The sequence below is a fragment of the Lygodium microphyllum genome, chromosome 18, assembly GCF_053477565.2.
Source record: "Lygodium microphyllum isolate KBCC chromosome 18, Lygodium_microphyllum_v1.1.10, whole genome shotgun sequence".
In the NCBI taxonomy this organism is placed as follows: Eukaryota; Viridiplantae; Streptophyta; class Polypodiopsida; order Schizaeales; family Lygodiaceae; genus Lygodium; species Lygodium microphyllum.
Window position 1 is genome coordinate 31,242,580 of NC_141152.1, and position 21,547 is coordinate 31,264,126.

A 21,547-nucleotide genomic window follows, 5' to 3' on the forward strand; every position below is an offset into this window, starting at 1 on the left:
ATATTTCAAAAAGGCTAATTAAGGAAGTTGATTGATATATGTCAAATTAAATCGTGCTAGGAATAATTAGCAAACTAAAGACATCCCTAGAGGGAAGTGGGTGGCTAGATCCTTGATGGGTTTTACCAAAGGCAAGGTGGTCTCAATTCATTGAGAGATTTCCATCACAATTTGAGTATTAGATTAGGCAAGTCTAGGAAGAGCTGAGTGTTTACTATCCTAGAGTGTCATCATTAGAACCCAACCAATGCCATTCTAGGGGGCTAGAGATGAGACTTTATCCTATGGGTAGAGGGGTTGATGTGTATTTCTCCCCCTCATTTCTCACTCTCTTTGAAGTAAGTGCAGCAATGGTTTACTTTAGTTTGAAGGATGATAGCAAAGCAGTCACCTTAAAAGTCGATGCTAGATGGATGATAGGAGACTATACCATATAACTTAGGATCCCATTTTAGGTCAATCATTGTGGGGTTGAGGGGGAGCTACCCCTACAATGTAGACTCAACTAGCTTAGGATTATGAATGTTTAGTTATTCTAACAAGTTCCAAGTAGCAATAGTCTTGATTATCGTCTTGATGGACTACAAAAATATGTGTTATCGATAGCACTTGGATAGGCATGTTACAAAGAGAATTTTATGAATAATATCTAGACTTGAGAAAGTGTGTGGAGAGGAATGGAATGTGTTTCTATGGACAAGAAATGGAGTTGGGAGGTGAGGAGAAGTGGTGGAGGTGTGACTAAGAAATAGTAGACAATATTGAGATGGCTAGACCTACATATGATCCAATTATGGAGATGTTCCAAGGTATCAAATAGAGGGCACATGAAGAAAATGAAAGTACAAGCTCTTAATAATCATAGCACATATCATTTGAATAGTTGAAAGCATTTTATGCTTCCATTCCTTGTTAAGTGTGTATCTTGTAAATCAATGCAAGAGGCTTTAAAAAGAACATCATATCTACACAAGTGACATCCAACTTATAATCAACTTTGTGTATTCATTCTCATATCTCTAACTTGCAATTTACTTTGAAGAACTAAATACTATTATAGAGGAACATACCTGAAGCATAAGCAACTTTATGGTTGCATATATTGTAGAGGTGAGCACAAGCTCAACCACCAAGACCCACGGACCACTTATTGTTCAAGCATTTCAAGCGAGCACTAATGGCTACCTCTCACATAGTCAACATGCTATCCCTCTCTACGAGTGTAGTGAGCTTACCTTGATGCTCGATTGAGTTGCTTCCTCTCTCAAGCACTCTGATAGCTCCATGATTTGTGATGCAAGCTCAAGCATCCTCAAGCCTCTTCCTCCAAGCTCCATCCTCCATAGCCATGCACGAGACAAGAGAAGAGAAGAGAAGAGAAGAAGAAGAGAGGAGAAGGTGGAGAGCTTCACCTCTAAGATCCCTCACTCTCACAAGCTCACTCTCTCACACTCCCTCCCTCAAGCACTCACAAACAAGCAAGAGAAGAGAAGGAGAGAAGAAAAAGAGTCCACTTTGCCAAACACCAAAGAGCTCTCATTCACTTTTTGAACTTATTATACAAAGCCCTAAATCCCTTTTGGGCGGTCTCCTTTTTTACATGGCAGGCTGTGGCCTAGGCCCTTTTTCCCATTGTCTTCCCATTGTCCTCCTATCTTCTTAACTTCCTTCCTACTGTCCATCTACCTTTACAATTTGCATGGGTGAGAGCCGGTGCTCTTAAAATAAATCAAGGTGCGCCTTGTGCTCTTTTACAAAGTATTGACTTGCACATTTTCTTGTGCACCTTTTTCCTTGATTTAGGATTTTTTCATACTTCTTGTGTTTCCATATTTTTCTTGGTGCGCCTTCATCTTCCATTCCACTTTTTCCTTGGCCTTGTCTTTTGCTTTAGATTTTCTGGATTTTCCACCTTGTTCATATGAGGGTTAACATTACCCCCCTCCTAGTTGAGTGCCAGTCCCATGGCACTTGTGCTGAGTTGGATAGTGTTGCTTGGGAGGCCAAGTGGCTTTTTGAGTTTTTATACAAGCTGTGTTGGAGGGTGTGTTGGAGGGGTTTATGGAATTGGAAGGCCCTTAAGTTGCGGTGTTGGAAGGATTTATGGAAGTTGAAAGGCCATTGCATTGGATAGGATCCCTGGTGTTGGAAGGATTTTTGAACCTTTGGAGGGATTAATGGAAGTTGAAAGGCCCTTGTACTAACCCTGGTGGAAGGTGTGTTGGAGGGATTTATGCCTTTGAAATTGAAGATAAAGTTGGATAGATCTGTTAGTTTCCCCTCCGTGGTTGCATGTTCTAGTGTTGTTCGAAATTAGCTTCTTCATTCACTTTTTGACTAGCCTATTGTGTTTGCCCCTTGCTTTGTTGTGCCTACATGGTGACAGGTCACATAATATGGGGAATACACTGCATGGATGATGGGGTCTCTTGAGTTGGTGGTGAGAGCCCTTGTTTGTACCTGGAAAGAGAAGAAGATACACTACTTGGGGATGTGTCTGCCTTGCCGTGGAGTGCAGTGCCGTTGCTTGTGGGACTAGGAGATGGGTACACCCTTGGGCAAGCCCTCAATGTGTCCCACACTTGAGGACCCAATTTGTGCATAGGGGAGGGTAGTGCATGTAGCTTAGGGTGACAGGTCTTAACCATAGGAGAGTGTTATGTCCCTAGGTGTGTCCTACCCTTGATGTGCCCTAAGCGTGAAGTGGGGGATCAAAATGAGGCTAGGGGTTTAGGGATGGAGCCGGCCGACCGGGGCCACCATGTGCACCTAACTTGAGAACCCCTAGGTGCAATGACGGTGATTGACGTGCAGCTTGTGTTTTTTATTTTTCTTTGTTTTTTTTTGAATAAATAGTTTCTTGAATTTGGAGTAATACAAGATGACAAATTCATTTTTTGGGTTCATGGGCATGGGATGGGGAAGTTGGGGGCTTTAATGATTTGTTAAGGAAGTGCCTACTTAGCATATAACCATTTTTGGCCTATTCTAACATGGAGACGTGTGGTGGACAAGAATGGATGGCTACATTTGGTAAATTGGACGTCGCTCATGTTCTTAAGAAGGGCCATGCAAAAGGATGTGAGTAAAGCAGCATGCAACATTAGCCGAGTCATGGTGCACCCATTTTTTCCCGCATTAATGTCAAAAAAGAGCAGCAAAAGATGGTACTCTACCGGTGCAGGGGGTTGCTTAAGGAGAGTCCTAAGTAATCTAATATAGTTACATGTTGTTACAAAGACAAGGTCTCAAGAGGAGAATTCCATTGGGAAATGGGCCATGGAGTCCCATAGATCTTGTTTTGAGAAGGTGAGTGCGTCCTTTGGTTTTGTGGTGTTAACATTGTAGATCCTTGGGAAGTCATATCGGCCATGGATGTCCGGGTCAAAATATACTCCCACCCTTCGAGGATATGGTAGATAGGTCGGGTTGTTCCGTTTGAAGGGTAGGGAGCCACAAAACAACATCCACGCATCCACGTTGTTGTTCCAGGCTCTTCTCCTCAACTTAGGTTGGGATTCGTAGACTTTCACTGTGTGGGGTACCTCCTCAACCTTGTTTTCCCAGTAATCTAGGGACTTTGTCCCCCAAGCTGTTGGATTTTTCTCTCTTTCAGTGAGCCATCTTTCAACAAACCTTTTTCCCATGGTGATTACCTCTGTTACTGCTTCAGTGGATAGTACTTTTCTCAAACTTGCTGGATATCGAAAGGTGAAGTCAAAGGGTTGGCGACAATTTTCCTACTGCTCCCACACTGACAACTTTGTATTCTAGTTCATGGGTAAGCAGTCTCTTTCTAGTGGGATTTCTAGTGGGATGGGCGGTTGTGGAACTACAAGTGGTTGTGCTTGAGCTTTTTTGTGTGCTTGATCTAACATTCTGGCCCTCTTCTTTTTTGCTTTTGCCTTCCTTTCTACTATGGCATCTTGTTCTTGAGGGGGCTCTAGTCGTGGTGAGGGGGTGGTGGGATCCACTCCTCATCTTTTTGCTTTCCTTCACGGCTTGACCCTACCCCTGCCTCCTAGGGTTGTCATTCTTGAAGTTCCAGGGTGTCAATCTCCTCTGGTGTCAAGCTTGCTCCTAACCATTTCTCTTGCTGATCTTGACTAATCAGGTCGAGGCCTACATCTTAGACCTTGGAGCACATTCCTTTTTTGATCACCTTCCGGGCTATTTCTAGTTTCCTTTTAAGCACATCAACTGCCTCCTCCTCCTTAGAGAGTGTGACGTTTAAGATTGTGTTGAGGAAGGCACGTTGTTGGATTTCGAGACTAGCTTGGGTAGCGCCTACCTTGCCTTCTGCTAATATTTGACCTCCCTCTGTGAGGGCCAAGTGGCTCGCTAGATCCTTCACTGGCTTCTTGCTCTTGGCTTCCCATTCCCTTGCCTTCTTTTTCATTTCTTCCAGGCCCTGGCTTTGCCTTTGTGACAGCACCACTATCACTGGCTCCTGCCTTTTCCATTTTTATACAAGGTCCTCTTTTTCTTCTATTAGTCACTCGATCTTCTCCTCTAGTGTTGCCCGTTCTTCCTTTTGTCATTGTGTTCCACGTTCTACTTCTTCTCTCTCTTTTTTCCATTCTTTCTACTCTTGTGCTCTCTCTGCTTCCAACACGGCCAGCTCTTCCATGCCCTCTTGAAGTTTTCTCACCGGTGCTTTGAGCTCCGCCTGTTGTAGAACCAGAAGCTTGTATTCCCTTTGCATTGTGACCACCTCATGATTCTCTTTCTCCAGTCTTTTTTGCCACTATTCTTCACCGTCTTCCTTGGCCCTTAGCTCTGCTTTCAAGGCATGGATTTCTTTGTGTTGCAAGGCCACTTGGCGAGTCTTTTCTAGCTAGGAGGCATTTTCCATTTCCCTTTCCATTTCCAGTGTTGCCACTGCCACTCTCTTCTCCTCCTTTGCCCTTTCCAATTGGGTATAGAGCTCCCTGACATGCTCGTCCTGGTTTGCAGCCTATGACTCTGTGGTGATAGCATCTACCTTTGGTCGCTTGAGTCCCTGTTGAGATTCGGTGTCTGCAGTAGAAGCTGATCTTTTCACTCCTGTAGTTGGGGTTCCCACAGTGGAGGTGGGCATTGGGGTATATGCCTTATTGACTAAGAACTGCACCCATGCCATGAGGTTGCTAGCGTCCACTCTGGCTGGGGTGCCTGGTGTTGTTGTGATGGTTGGGATAGTAGGCAAGAGGGTAGGCAGGGTTGAGTGGAGCATGGCTTTGCCCTTTCCTTCAGGGACGGGTGGAGGCAAGTCTTCTGCCACTTCGGCATTGGTTCTCGACCTGCTGTCCTGCCTAGGTAGGCTCATTGTTGCTAATTCCTCCTGCATGCATTGTTGTTCAATGAACATGTGCATAGCTTGTGCCAGTTCCTCCTCTTCTTTCCTTCTCAACTTCTCTTCTTGTTTTGCAGCTCTTTTTGACTCAGCTTTGGCTTTAAATAGGTCCGCTTCCTCTTTTTTCTTCCTCTCTTCCTCTTGCTTCTTCTTCGTTGCCTTCTTTTTAGGCGTCTTCGCCTTCCGTTTGTTGGATTGAGCTTCTTGCTCTCCCTCTTCTTCACTAATCGTCCTCTCACTTGATGATTCTATGTCGTGACGAGGAGGTGACTTCTCAAGCGTTTCATCTGATCCCTCTTCTCCGTTTTGTGCCTCTTTTGTAGCCTGTCGGATAAGGGCAATCAAGACTCCTCCATAACCTATGAATGTGGCCTTGGCCGAGGGCTTCTTCCTGTTAGTTCCCTTTGATGTTGGGGATTCTCCACCCGTGGTCTACTTCCAAGGTCGAGTGTCTTGACTGATTGGTCTATGGTTTTCATAACATAGCCATTCCAATCCACTTCATGCAACGAATGAGTTGCTACACTCTCTAGCACGGGCACGCTAATCCTATGCATGAGCGAATTGTACCTTAGGGCTGGAGAAAAGGGTGTGGATCACCTTTACTTGCAATCTAATTTCCGCGTCGGGAATGTTATGGATACTTATGCCATCATTTATTAAGACGCTTTCCTTCTTCATCCCCAGCATGGCATAGACATCTCTTTTGTGCCTTTTCTCCACCTTTGGTTCCAATCCCGGTGCCTTTTCCACCAAGATCTTGTTGAGTGGGACCTACACCTACTTGGTTCCTTTCTTACTTGCCAAGGACACTGTCCCACTCTCCTTATCAAGGTCATAAGTCCTTAGGAATTCCACACTTAGTGTGGTTAGGCTCTTGTTTGAACTTTTGGATATATGTGGCAAGGTTGCACTAATCCACAATCTTTCCAATAGCTTCCTCACTGGTCACCACCCCTTCAACGTTGTGTATGCTCCTAAACCTGAGCTGCTTGTATGCCCAATTTTCAAGGGTTAGGCCATACTTCACTCTTTCCTCTTCCATGAAGGGTAGGCGATGGGCTCGGTCTTGCTACGACATCTTTAGCTCCTGTCATAAGCCATGGTTTGCCATTAGTGCTTTTCCACCTAGCTATTCATTGAAAGAAAAGACTTCATTCTTGGCAGATAAACTCATTTTTAGTACATAATTAGACTTTTTCCTCCAAACAGTCTAAGTACATTGCTTCCAAGTCTTATTGTCAATTCCTCAATCACAAGTTGCTTTGTCCTACTATTGAGGTTCCTCATGCTCCGCAGGTGTTATTTTTCTTTATGGTTCTTGTTATGTGTTTGGTTTGTTTCACCACGCTTCCCCCTCTCTCAATTGAGAAGAATCCTTCCTAGGATTAAAGGGTTAGAGGATGATGGCCGTTCAGCACCCACATAATGTGAGAGCTTTACCTTCGCATGAGCCAGACATAGAAATTTGGATTATACTCGAGATTGGCATAGCTATCCATGTCAAAAGGGCGAATGCTTATGTGTGTAATATAAGTGAGGACATCAAGCAAGAAGTCACCGGAGTCCATTCGACTAGCGACGTGCAACTCCTCCTCTGTGATGATGCAATCTAAAAATGGATGTCCCTCAATGTGTTCTTCTAGGGGTCGGTTACGAATAGAAGTCAACACCCTAGAGGAAGTTGGTTGGGTCATATTCAAATGCCTTGATTGTGCGTCGCTGTTTAGCATTGGTCATTATTTGGTATCCCACTTGCTCCCATTGCAATCGTAGAGCGTACCATTTCTGTAAGGAGGAGTCATGGTCGATAAGCTGTTCCAACTCCACGATGTCTTGACTTGTGGCCAGGGTTGTAGTCTTGTTATATGACGTAATGAGACGTTGCTTGATGGCTTGTTTGTGGGATATCTCAATTGCAATTAATTCCTGAGCTGCTTCGGAAGACTTGACGAATACAAATTCTGACTCTTCCCAAGAGCAAGGTGTCAAGATTGTGGGAGAGAAGGAAGGAGTCTCGCTTGAAGCTTTCTTGCTTGCACAATGGGGGAAGACACACAAGGGTGGAGGCTGAAAACAGTTTTCCTCTTCTTAGTTGTGTAAGCCAAAAGAACTCTAGTACAAAGAAAATAGAAGAACCCTAGATATGGGTCTCAAACCAAACTCAACTAACTAAGGTGGCATACTAACTGAGCCACGAACTAGAGTAGATAAGGATAGCTATCATGTAGCTATTATTCAGGGGCGGTGTACCAACCGCATCTGCAACTGACAAGTCGGTGACATAAATACACAACGGTCACCCTGGCGTATCACGAGTGGAGCTCGATATCTCAACACTCCCCCTCGAGCTCAATCCCAATTCCTGCACACCAAGCAGGTCTCTGAACTTGCGCAGCTTCTCTGCGCCCAATGCCTTCGTGAATATGTCAGCTACCTGATCCTCTGTGCTGACATAAACTAGATCAATAAGACCTAGTAAAACCCTCTCCCGCACATAGTGATAATGCACCTCAATGTGCTTTGTTCTAGCATGATAGACTGGGTTATTTGCCAAGTGTATACTACTCATGTTGTCACAATAAATGACAACTGGCCCATCTGTAGACTGATGCATATCATAAAGTAGCTTATGCAACCAAGCTACCTCACATGCAGCCATTGCTGCACCCCTGTACTCAGCCTCTGTGCTGGACAAGGCAACTGTAGGCTGTTTCTTGCTGCTCCAAGTGACTGCAGCACTCCCAAAAGAGAACACATATCCACTGGTAGATCGTCTATCAGAAATACTACCAGCCCAATCAGCATCAGTGTATCCATGCAACTGTATCTGAACCCCAGTCTCATAAAAAAGTCCATACTGCAATGTGGACTTCACATACCTAAGTATGCGTCTAGCCGCATCCAAATGTGGTTTCCTTGGAGCCTGCATAAACTGACTTACCAATCCAACAGCATAGCTCAAATCTGGCCTGGTAATAGTCATATAAATCAAACTTCCTACTATGCGTCTGTACATAGTAGGGTCTTCTAGAAGCTCACCTGCATCTGTGCTCAGCTTCACATTTTGCTCCAAAGGAACTGAAATAGGCTTACAGCCTGTCATCCCATATTTGGACAGCATGTCCAATCCATACTGCCTCTGCAAGAGCTGTATCCCACTTGGTGATCTAATCACCTCAATGCCCAAGAAATAACGCAGCTCTCCCAAATCCTTCATCTCAAACTTCTGCTTCAATAGCATTTTCACATGAAGGATATCTTCATCACTGTCACCTGTCATAATCAAATCATCAACATAAATGACAAGTAGCATAATACCTTTCTCTGTTTTTCTCACATAAAGTGAGAAATCTGCCTTGGAAATCTGAAAGCCAATAGTGACAAGATACTGTCCTATCTTGTCAGACCATGCTCTAGGTGCTTGCTTCAAGCCATACAAAGCTTTCTTCAACTTGCAAACAAACTCAGGATGAACAGCATGCACATAACCTGGTGGCTGCTCCATATAGACCTCTTCTTGCAAATCACCATGCAAGAAGGCATTCTTTACATCCATCTGATGTAAAGACCATCCCTTTGATGCAGCCATAGCAATGACTGCTCTTACGGTTGCCATCCTTGCAACCGGACTAAATGTTTCTTCATAGTCAATGCCATATGTTTGTGCATACCCCTTGACTACTAATCTTGCCTTGTATCTGTTCACAGAACCATCAGCATTGTGCTTCACCTTATAAACCCACTTACAGCCAATTGCATTCTTACCTTTAGGCAAAGGTACCAATTCCCATGTAGCGTTTGCTTCCAAGGCATCCATTTCTTCATCCATGGCTTTCTCCCATTTTTCTTTTCCCATGGCTTGCTCAAAAGATGTGGGTTCTGGTTCCTGTATCACTTTGACCATATATGCATAGTGAATGGCTGTAAATCCATCATATTTCAGCCTATCCACAGGATACCTAACTCTGGTAGACCTGCGCAAAGTGGGTTCACTCCCAGGTGCTCTCAAAACATCCCTGGTCTTCCTTACTCCAGGTGTAACAATAGAAGGAATACCCAACTCATCATCAATGCTCTGTTCTGAGCCACTGGATTCACCATCCACATAAGAGTGACCTGCATTCACATCAAACATGGGCTGATCAACCTTCTCTTTTCCTTTTCGTGATACCTGCATACCACTATCTGCATTGCTTTGAGAAGATTCTCCTGATCTCAATCTGCCTGTCCATGGCGAAGAATGTGAACCACTGCTAGAGGACGCTCTAGGTCCACTAATATTTTGTGACTGCTGCTGTGAATTCTGTGTAGCATTACCATTTTGTGCATCTTCATCATCAATCACATTTACTGGTCTATACCAGCTACTCATCTCATCAAAAACAACATCTCTGCTCACTGTAAACTTACGAGTAGAAGGGTTATAGCATCTATACCCTTTTTGCTGCAGAGAGTAACCAATAAAGATGCACTTCTCAGCTTTTGGATCCAACTTGGATCTCAGCTCATCTGGCACATGTACATAGGCAATGCAACCAAAAATTTTCAAATGAGAAATATCTGGTTTCCTACCAGTATACCTCTCCTCTGGAGTCATTCCATGTATTGCTGCAGTGGGAGTCCTGTTCATTATGTAGACTGCTGTAGCAACTGCTTCAGCCCAATAAAAATCTGGCAAGTCTTTTTCATTGAGCATGGCACGAGATACCTCTCCAATATGTCTGTTTTTCCTTTCTGCAATTCCATTTTGTTGTGGGGTATAACTGCATGAATATTGCTGCTTTATGCCATGCTCCTGCAAGAACTTTGCAAACTCATTTGAGAGGTACTCTCCCCCTCCATCTGACCTTAGGCATTTTATCTGCAAGCCTGTTTCTTTTTCAACCATAGCTTTAAGAGTTTTGAAATGCCCAAAAACTTCACTTTTCTTTTTCATAAAATACACCCAAACTTTTCTGCTATAGTCATCAATAAAAGTGACAAAATAATGACAGCCTCCAAGAGATGCAGCTTTAGTTGTCCACACATCAGAGTGAATTAATTCCAATGGCTTCTCACTCTCTTGAACATGTCTAGGAAATGGTTTCCTTGCCTGTTTTCCAAACTGACAGGCTTCACATACCTTATGCATTTCTGCAACCTTGAATTTTGGCAATCCTGCAACAATATTTTGGGCCTGCATTGATTTAAGTCGCTGTACATTAACATGACCAATGCGTTTATGCCAGATATCAATATCTGCAACTACACCGGTCCCATGTGCAAACATTGCTGCACTCAATTCAGACATGTCTGCATCCAATGTAAACATTCTGCCCTTCTTCTTTCCTTTTGCTATCAAGCGACCTTTATTTTTCATATCCTCAACAAAGCATCCATGAGGATTAAATCTGACCTGCAAGCCCTGTTCAACCATTTGACCAACTGAAACCAGATTCTTGGTAATATTCGGAACATGAAATACATCGGACAGGTATTTCTTTTTCCCACCTTGCATAGACAAGGGAATTTTTCCAATCTGCACAATCGGATGTGCAGTATCATCACCAGTCTCCACAAATCCTGGTTTTTCCATTTCCCTTGCATCCTCCATCCATTCTGCATGACCTGTCATGTGGTTTGATGCACCTGAGTCAACATACCATACATCATTTCTTTCTTTTGCACTTGTCACAGAATTGTTCATGTGCTGCACCATGAACAAATGCTCATTTCTGTCATCACCCTGTCTGCTAGAAGATGCATAATTCCCTTGTTGCAGTTTTCCATTCATGATGTCATTCTGCTTTTTATAGCAGTCTTTAGCCATATGACCCATTTTACCACAATAGTAGCATTCAACATTACTGTTTGCATTTTGGCCTCTTTGCCATCCACCACGACCTCTTTGGCTCCCCCTGCCTCTAGAGTTACCACGTCCTCCTCCATAGGACTGGTTTTCTTGAGTTTGCTGCATACTCTGATTTCTACCACGGCCTCCAAATCGGCCTCCTCTACCTCTGCCTCTACCTCTTCCAGCATTTGAGTAGAAGACAGCTTCTTTTGAAGTTCCTCCTGAAGAAGATGCACCACCATTTCTCTGTTCCTCAGAAATTAGAAGAGCAATCAACTCCTCAAAATCAGGAAATCTTTCACGAACTGAAATGGATGTCCGAAACTGTGCATACTCCTTTCCTAGACCATTCAAGGTCACGGAAACTAAATCATCATCTTCCACTGGCGACCCAATGGAAGCAAGTGCATCTGCAATCTTCTTCACCTTCATGTGGTAGTCGTTGATGCTCATACTTTCTCTTTGCACATTATGCAACTCTTGCTTGAGCTGCATTTTCCTGGCTTGCGTATTTGTGCTATACATTTTTGACAAAGTATCCCATGCCTCCTTTGGCGTACTTGCATCCTGAATATGCACAATCATAGAGTCTGAAATACTGATAGACAGCCAATACATAACTTTCCTGGCTCTCTCATGCCATGTTTTAAATGCCTGCATTTGTTGTTGATTGGGAACATCAGGAAGAACTGGTTCTTCTTCATTTCCTGCAACAAATTCCCAATATCCTTTTCCCATAAGGAAATTCGTCATTCTAAACTTCCATGCCTGGAAGTTGTTCTTGTCAAGCTTTTCAGTGACAATCTGTGAAAGAGAATCAGACGCCATTACAGAATACTGCAAGAAATTCTGTCACTGCAAAAAAACACAGCTTCACCCTCACAAGGGCAAATCTGCAAAACTGGCGAAAGTGGTATTTGACCACACAGTCACTTCCTAGTGACGATTTTGCATAAACAGGAACCAAGGATGATTCTGAAACTCCCAATGTCTCTGCGCACAAGCATACGATGCAATTTCTACAGTAACTTTTCACCGACCTGTAGAACAGTGGTCGCACAGCATAAAACTGAGCCTTTTCTTGAGTGCGTGCAGAAAACTTCCGTTTGCAAAACAGGCCCCGAAATGGCCTCAAATCAAAAAAACAAGGTCGCCGAGGGCTAAAGCCCTCGCCCGCAGCATATACTGCCCTCTTGCTTCACCGCGAAGGGCGTCTCAACCTGAGACAATGCACTCCTGCAATTTCCGGCTGTGCTACCTGCAGAGATCTGCTCCCAAAACAGGAAATGAAAGCAACACTGCTCCTCTTACCAGACCACCGCGAGCTTGGCTTGCTTTCTTGAGCTCCTTACCACGAACAAGGCTCTGATACCATGTCAAGATTGTGGGAGAGAAGGAAGGAGTCTCGCTTGAAGCTTTCTTGCTTGCACAATGGGGGAAGACACACAAGGGTGGAGGCTGAAAACAGTTTTCCTCTTCTTAGTTGTGTAAGCCAAAAGAACTCTAGTACAAAGAAAATAGAAGAACCCTAGATATGGGTCTCAAACCAAACTCAACTAACTAAGGTGGCATACTAACTGAGCCACGAACTAGAGTAGATAACCGAGCATCGGAGGCAAGCAACCAAGTCCTCCCATGTATTTTCAACTAAGTCTGTGGGGCCAAGGTTAAGATTGATCGTTACTCATAAGAGGGTCGAAGGCCGATGGGGGGTTGAGGCTTAACAGGACTAGAGAGTTCAGCAACAAATAGTCGCAGTTTGGGTTGTTCTTTAGGTTAGAGTTTGGCCTCACATTCAATGGGTTTAGTGGGAGTTGCGGTTGTTGTGCCACTAGATGCATTCGAGATGTGAGAGGTATCATTAGCGCTAGAGTTGGGCATTTTGCTAGTAGCGGGCTGTGATTTTGGGCGATAGATTAGTTTAGGCCCTGTTGAGCTAGACTTTGGAGGTTCTACGGACTTACCGGCCCGATTCTCTTATGATGTGAGTGTCTTTGGTATGATGTTTCGTGTGGTTGTTTTGGCTTTAAATAGCCAAATCTAGGTGTTACCCACATAGTAGCCTTGCGCTTGGAATAAGGTCTTGGGGACCCATTGCGGCTTGATCATGCGTCGATGTTTATGGCAAAGCCATTGCTTCCTAGGTTTTGGGTGTAGATGATGAGCCTTGTGAGGCCGTGGGTTTCTATTCCTAGGTGGCCCTCCCTGTTTAGGTACCCATTTAAACTGGGGTTCATGGGCTTTAGTGTGGGTTCTAGTGGGTTGCTAGCCTCAAGGTTGGGTGGGTTGTGATAAGACACGACCCCCCTCCTTAGCCTTGGCAGTGGGTTCTCTATTGGTGGCTTTGTGGACTTGGAAAGAGTCACACCGCCCTTGCTGAAAGTTGTAACTATGCAGACATTAATCATGGTGAGGTGGATGCGCTATGACTCATAGTTGACATTGCAATGAGCTTGCTTCTTGAAAGTTCGTCCTAACAATGATTATGTGCCTGCATCTTAGTGTTGGGAAATACATAGAAAATTATCGGCAAGCTTTCAAACTTGATAGAAACTGCAACCTTGCACTTTCCCAGAAGTTTGTAGGGTTGGCCTCTATAAGGGGTGAGACTAGCATTAGTGGGCTACAACTGCAGTTTGCCAATTTGGATCCAATGGTCATGAGTCAAGATATTAAAATCAACTCCCTCATCGATCAATGCATTGATGGTGCATATGTGTTTGGCAGTCATCGTCATGCGTAGGTAAGCTGGTGGTACTACTTCCTTATCCTCACTATCCATCTCAGTGATAGTGGCTACTCGATAGGTAGCATTGGCATCGGGGGCTCTTGCAATAGGTGCATGGGGGGAAAGTACTTCTTTATGCAACTGCCATTGAATAAGCCTATGCCCTCGTCCTCTAGGGTTTCAAGTTCTACGTTGCCAATTTGGCTAATGGTTCGAACCTTGAAAGGTCCTAGCCCCCAGAATTTCAATTTTTGCCTATGTCCTTTGACTGAATACAGCTAAGTACAGTAGTACTAAGTCACCCTATTCGAAGTTGCACTGCCTGACATGCTTGTCGAACGAGCTTTTGTGTCTTACCTTCTTGCATGTGAGCACATGGGTGACTAGAAGCCAGGTTTTCGTTAAGCGTTCGAGTTCAATCAAGCATTCTGTTTGTGCCCTTTCCATCCCATCTTTCTTAATGGGCGATCCTGAGGCTTGGTACAAAGAATTCCGAGGGAAGGATTGCCTCTGTACCATATGTCAATCTAAAGGGGGTCTATCCTACCACCATCTTGTAAGCCATGTGGTAGGCCCACAAGGCCGCCATCAATTTGTTATCCCAATCACTGCGTGATGCGGAGATGACCTTGGTCAGGATGTTCACTAGGATTTTATTTGTTGATTCAGCTTGACCATTTACCTATGGATAATATGGCAAAGATTTCCGATGGACGATTAGGAAGGAGGACAGGAGGTGAACTATCACTTCATTGATGAAGTGGGTGCCTTGGTCGCTAACTAGTTTGATGGGACAATCGAATCGTGAGATCACCTGCTCCCATAAGAACTTACCGGTGGTCCGAGTATCATTCTTTCTTGTAGCTTGCGCTTCTCCCCATTTGGTTAAATAGTTGGTGGCCACAATGATGTATTTAGCCTATGAATATTGTGCTGCGAGACTAATGGGGCCAATGAACTCAATCCTCATTTCTCGAAAGGTTGTTGTGCAATAATTGGGGTTAGTTCCATGTGATCTTTACAGATAGGTGCTTTAGTTCATTGGCACTTATCACAATGCTTCACAAATTGCGTCGCATCTCAAAAGAGGGTAGGGCACCACAGCTAGGACTACAACACTTTGCAAGTTGTCATGTCTCCATGGAAATGTCCTCCTGTGGCTCTGCCATGTGCCTCTGTTAGTACATCATGCATCTCATGCTCATACATGCATCTGCGTAGTAATCCATCTTGTCCTAGACTATAAAGTTGGCCAGCTATCAACTCATAGGGTTAGATTTTCAAGATAAGCTGCCTAAGTCAGGCCTTTTCTATCGATCATTCTGGTAGTCCGTGTTCAAGCACTTGAACTATATCATCTGCCCAATAAGGTGTCATGTGAGCTCTAAACAAATCTTTTTCGTTGGACAAGCGGAATAGATTCGCATTTGGTAGTTCGTCCACAATGCCTTGTCCAGTTGGTTCTCCCATGGGGATGCAAGATAGATGGTCAGTCATGTAATGATGTTTCCCCTTACACACCGTCACGAAGAAATCAAACTCCAAAAGCAAAAGAATCCATCTAGCAATGCGTCCTATAGCGCACGGTTTGTTAACCAGGTACAACAAGGCTTGATGGTCAACAAAGAAAGTAAAACGTATAGCTAAAAGGTAATGCCAAAATTTCTTTACGTCAAACACCACAGCCAAGCTCTCTACTCCGTTGTTGAGTAATTCATTTTGGTCTTAGTGAGTTGCCTGTTAGCAAAGCTCACTAGGTAATCTAGGTTGTGTTCACTAGCTTGGCACAACACCGCTCCTATGGTGAATTTTGAAGCATCGATGTGCACATGAAATGTGAGTGTCCAATCTGGGGCTCATAGAATTGGTGTTGTGGTCAGAGCCTTTTTTACTTCCTCATACGAGAGTTGGCATTCTTGATCCATTCGAATATGATCAAAAGTTTGTATAGAGGTCTAGCAATTAATGCATAGCTCAATACAAACCGCAGATAATACCATGTATGTCCTAAGAAGCGTTGAATACCCTTGAAATCAATTGGGAGTGGAAGATCGACAATGGCCCTGATCTTTGAAAAATCTGTGGCAATGTCATTCTTTGACACCATATGTCCTAGGATACATCCATGTTTCACCCAAAACTGGCACTTGAAGGGATTCAATGAGAGATGGTATAGTCGACACCTTTCAAAAATCACTCGGAGTCTATCCATGTGTTCTCGCCAAGTGGAGTGAACACACAAGTCGTCCATGAAGACTTCTAACTCCTTCCTTAGAATGTCTTTGAATATTGTACACATCAATCATTGGAAAGTGGCAAGCATGTTAGTCAATCCAAAAGGCATGATTATGTAGGCAAAGACTCCCCATTCAGTGGCGAATGGAGTCTTATGCCTATCATTAGGATGCACATGCACCTGAATGTATCCAGAGAAACCGTCCAAAAAACTGTAGGTCTCCTTGCCAGCCACTCTCTCAAGCATGTGCTCAGTGTACAATAGTGGGTAGTTATCTCTCTTCATAGCTGCATTTACCTTCTTGTAATTGATACACACTCTAATCTTCCCATTCTTCTTTAGTATGATGACTATGGGCGAGACCCAGTCCATGTGTTCAATTTCGTAGTTGAATCCTGCTCTCATCAGTTTGTCGATTTCCTCCTTAACAGCGTGAGCATGCTTTGGATTCATGGGATACAGTCGTTGCTTGGCACGCCTTGCATCAGGTGTCATGGATATGTTGTGAGTCACCACACTCGGGTCTACTCCTTTGAACTCTTCCAGGGACCAAGCAAAGACGTCTATATACTCTCGCAGGAGAGTAACGAGACTTGCTTCATCTTGCTCAACTAAGTCATCTGCTATAAAGACAAGTCATGGGGTCTCCCCTTTCCAAGCTAAATTGACCTCCTTGACCTTGGCGAGTCCCTTGATTGGTTCACTTGCCTACCACTGTCATGTGGCTCCCAGCAAGATCACCACCCTATGTCCCTTTTTGAACTTTGTGAATCGTTTTGGCAAGTCTTGCGGTTTTCATTGCTCATGTCTGTCCGTGTTTCTTTGTTCCGCCCCTATCATTCCTCATTTAATTGCCGACGTCGTATGTGGACGAGTAGGTCCCCCTTATTACATCTAGTCTTGGGAGATTGGCATATTTTAGGGTCACTATCTGAGCTGACTTCTGATTCCAAATCAAACTCTCCATTTTTGCTAGAAGAGGGACTCTCTCCTGGTGGTTGTAGCTCAGAGGGTGAGTCCCTTTCGTAGTAGTGGCTCATCACTCAGTTGGGCTAGGCCTGCCTGCTCGTAGTCGATTGCTCCCATGTGCTCCAACCAAGTTCAATTGTAGTCCTTGTGTCTGACTCCTTTCTCTACTCTAAGGGCACTCTGTTTGCATGATCTAGAGTCTACTCATATTTGTTCGATTACACATCCCCCAATGTCATATTCTATGGTATCGATTTCCCTGTTGCTCTCATCACTGAAGAAACAATAGTCCTCATGTTCATCATGAGAGCTATATTTGTGCGATTGCTCATCATTTTCTTGGTTCTAAGAATTCTTTTCTTGTTGGTTAAGAATTAAGGCCCAATTTTACTTCAAATTCAAATTGTGCACCTTGGACCATTGCCATTCAGTCTCATCCAAGAGATCTTGGAGTGGCTTAAGTTTCTTCGTTGGATTACTAGCCAACTGATTGGTTAAAGATCCTAGGAACTCCTGGAGCTCACATCTATTTCTAGGGACTCGGAATGCAACCTGAGCAAGTCTTCCACGTAGACTCCTAGTCATCATGTGGGTTGGCATTGAAGGTGTGTCCTTGAACTTACCAATTGCCTTGACAATTTGCTCGTACTTCTCATTATCTGAGAACGGTAGGTCAATGGTGGCAAGAATGTGCATCTAGTCTCGGTTGTCCTCAGGGCACAGGATATACTTGGTAAGAGCTCCATAGGATTACCTAGTCTATCCATCGCCCTTTAGCATGGTGGAGACGGCGTCTAGGTCGACTGGCGTAGTCTTCCAAGTATCCATCTCTACTCTCATAGCTTCTGTTCGATTGCCTAAGAAGATAAGACCGTTGCCCCAGTCTTCTATGACTCTCGCATTGCACATCCAAGGCCAGTCTAGCATGATGTCATAGTCTACTCCCTTCATAACTATGAAGTCTATAGAACTGGATCCATGCGATCTTTACTTGCCAAATTTTTAGCAGTCCAAATAGCTTCACCTTCATTCCACCTGCTAGTGTTACATTAAATCTAATAATCTCGGGTTGCCCCAAGTTTGGAGTACGGAGTGACTTAGCACTCTCACTCCTGCCCCTGTGTCCAAGATCCCCTTTCTCGTGACGTCCCCTAGTGTTAAGACTGGTAGGACCGCATGCATTTGTGCTCCTTCCCAAAAGGCGTTGATGTGTAGGGATTTGGGCATGGAGTGCAGCGTCAAACTCAATATTTGAGTTTCTGCATCATGCTCAAGTAAATTTGTGGCAAATAGCTCATTTGGTTCTTCAACCCACTGCTTAAGCTCCTGCCATAGCATTGGGTGCTCCCTAAGTAGGTCGCCTAAGCTCAGAGTTATCGGAGTGGTCACCAATGTATTGAGGAGGTTGCTAGTCACTTGCCTCTTTTCTAGGTCTCTGGTTCTTGGCCAATGGCCCTGATTAATTTGTCGGCTTGGGGTAGTTAGGCAGCCCAACTTGTGGTTCCCTCATCTCTCTTGGTTTTGTTTGTGGGAGAGAGATTGGGGTGCCTATGCTTGAGGGATCATTGATCTCATCCTCCAGTATGGGCTCAGCATTCTTTAGGTACTCCTAGGTCTCGCTCACCCATTCTTTCACATTCTTGATGGCTTCGAGTTGGCGCTTTGGGTTGGGGTACTCCCCAACCTTAGCACTTCCCTTTTCAGCCATCTGAGGTGCCGATGTCTCTACTTTTGTATCAATGACTTCCCTTCCAACCGGCAGAGTCATAGCACTTTCGGTTTTGAGGGTGACCTTAGCATCTAGTCTCTTCTTCCTTTATCTCTAACTCTTTTTTCCAATTGAGGTTGCGTCAAGGTTGCTAGATCCTAGCAATGATATGCCAGCTTGCTTTGTTTGTGCTGCATAGGTCATGACATGCAACAAGATAGGTGTGGCCTCCCCGTCGACGAGTGTCTCGACACCGAACAACCCCAATGGAACTGATGGCTCGTTTGTTGAACTAGAGGATGGTCTCCACCTAGGGTAGTTGACAAAGAGATGAGTGATTCCACACTCAACGCATCTCAGGTCAGCCTTATCTCTATTTGCTCGCTCCCTCTTGGGGCAGCGCGAAGAAATATGTCATGGGTGACCACAAGTCCAACACATGATTGGCTCTTGGGCTTGCCTTCCTAAGCCCCTGCCTCTCCCTCTTCCCAATGCCATCACCAGTTTGGTCGATAGTCCATGAGGATAGCGTTGCCTTCCTCATCATATGACACATATGAGTTTACATAAGGCTCATCGTTGCTAGGATCGTCCACATAATAGTGGACTAGGGTGTTGCTCAATGGATGGGTCATATAGGGTCCATGCAGTCTAGGGATGCCCGTAGGATTTATTTCCATCCTAGGGATGGTCGGTTTAGTGTCATTTGGTGTCGGAAGAACCAATGGGGCTCCCCTTCCAAAGAAGTTCAGTGGCCTATTTGCAAGGTAGGGTTGACCATAAGGCTGTGGGTATGGGAGCCTCCGAGGTAATCGACAATGCATGGTGTCATGGCTGAACCTACCACAATTAGCACAAGGTCGTGACCTAGGATCCTGACACTCAGTTGGCAAGTGTTTTCCGCCACAATTTACACATTGAACATGTGGGCACGTTGGTGTCTCATCATCTCATGTGGTTTGGTTATGTCCATCCTGATCTCTGCTAGCTCTTGTCTCGAATCAGTATTCTTCCCTTTATCTAGCGTGCTTGGGTCTACTCTTTCACTCGATGTTGAGGTTCTCTCGAAACTCCTGGCACTGGACTCTTCTTGATTCAAGCCTTTGGAGCCTCTTTCCTTGAGTTGGTCATCCACTCTAATAGCTTCTTCAAAGACCCTTGCCAGTGCATCTCGCTGTAAGCTTGAGTTGTCGGCCAAGGCTTTGTAGAGCTCTTCACTTCGTATTCCATTGAGGAATACTATGGATACCACCCTTTCAGTTGGCCTCTCACCCATGGGAATTCTCTTGAAGAGGCCCCTCATGTAGGTCACATAATCTTGAATGTCCTCTCTTTCTTTTTGCTTAACATTCATAAGTCGCACTAACAAGTTATTCGAGTATTCAGGATCGAAAAATCTCTTGATGAAGATATTTTTCAAGCCATTGAAATCGACACACTCTGCAGCATCTAGACTTGTGTACCAAGTCCGACCCTTGTTACCTAAGCATAGTCCGAAGGCTTGGGAGCATTGAGTAGGATCAGTGAGGCCGTTGGCCTCGCAAACCTGCTCAAACTACTCCATGAAGCTATATGGGTCATCGGTAGCTTTGTATTTGTCCAATTATTTTGCTACCACAGGGATTTTTGATTGGCTCTTAGAGCCTTGGTTGACTCCTAACCCTGTCAGTAGCGATGTTGCCAATGCTACAACGCTTTGTTCTGTGGCCATGTTATCTAGCAGTCGCTTTGTCAGGAGCTCACTTAGTGTGAGATCTCCTTCTAGCGCTCTCTCGCTCTCTGACTAATTCTTGCTTGCTAGGGCTAGCACCCTCTGGATCTCTTGCATTTCTAAACTCTAGCGTAAGTTCCTCATTTGTTGATCTTGGTTCTACGTAGCTAGGCCTTGCAAAGCTTTACGGGCCAGTTTTCTTTCCTCCTCTAGGTTTGCTAAGATGTCCTCGACTAGTCTACCGTGGTGTTCTAGCTGGGTTTGAGCATCATATTTGTACACTAACTGTTGGACAACCTCAAGAAAGTCTCCTAGGTTAAGCTCCTCATCACTTCTACTGCCTGAGCTGCCCTCTTCCATGTCTAGGACTTCCTGTACTGCCAACTCCTTGATTAGGTCGATAAGGCCAAGTATATCCACCTCCACAATAGTACATGTCTAGTTTTCAGCTGTATTCCTTGCTTGGTCCTCTCTTCGGGGTTTCAATCACTCACCTATGTCTTTAGGACTTCTCCTACTAGTGGGTTCCTTCAAGTTCTTACGTCTGGATGAGTTCCTTATTAATTACAACTAGTCCTCAACTTACCCTCACTCTATGCATGTGTCCGTGTGTGTGCTCTTTTTCGTGCACTGTGTGAAGTCAAGCTTTTAACTTTTCTCAATTGTGCTTAGAGGCCTAGAATTCAGAGTGAGTGAGAAGACAAGTGCCTAGACGACTCTATCAATCTCGTCATGGGTTTAGCTTGACAGGCTTGTATGCTCGGTTTTTCGAAGCCATTCCTATTGGTTTATAGGGTTCTCTACTACTCTCTCTGCCCTGTCATGATTCGATAGTGCTCTAAGACTCCACTCGATGCTGTTGTCAGATTAAATCGCTAGATGCTCGATTAGCGTCACCTCTATGCTTGCTTCTCATTGATCCCTTTGTTCCTTGTGCCAGAAAGGCTTCTCTAGCGTCTATGTGGTCTTTTGATGTTTGGATAGCCGATGTTTAGGTGGTCTGGTCTAATGTTCAAAAGATTCT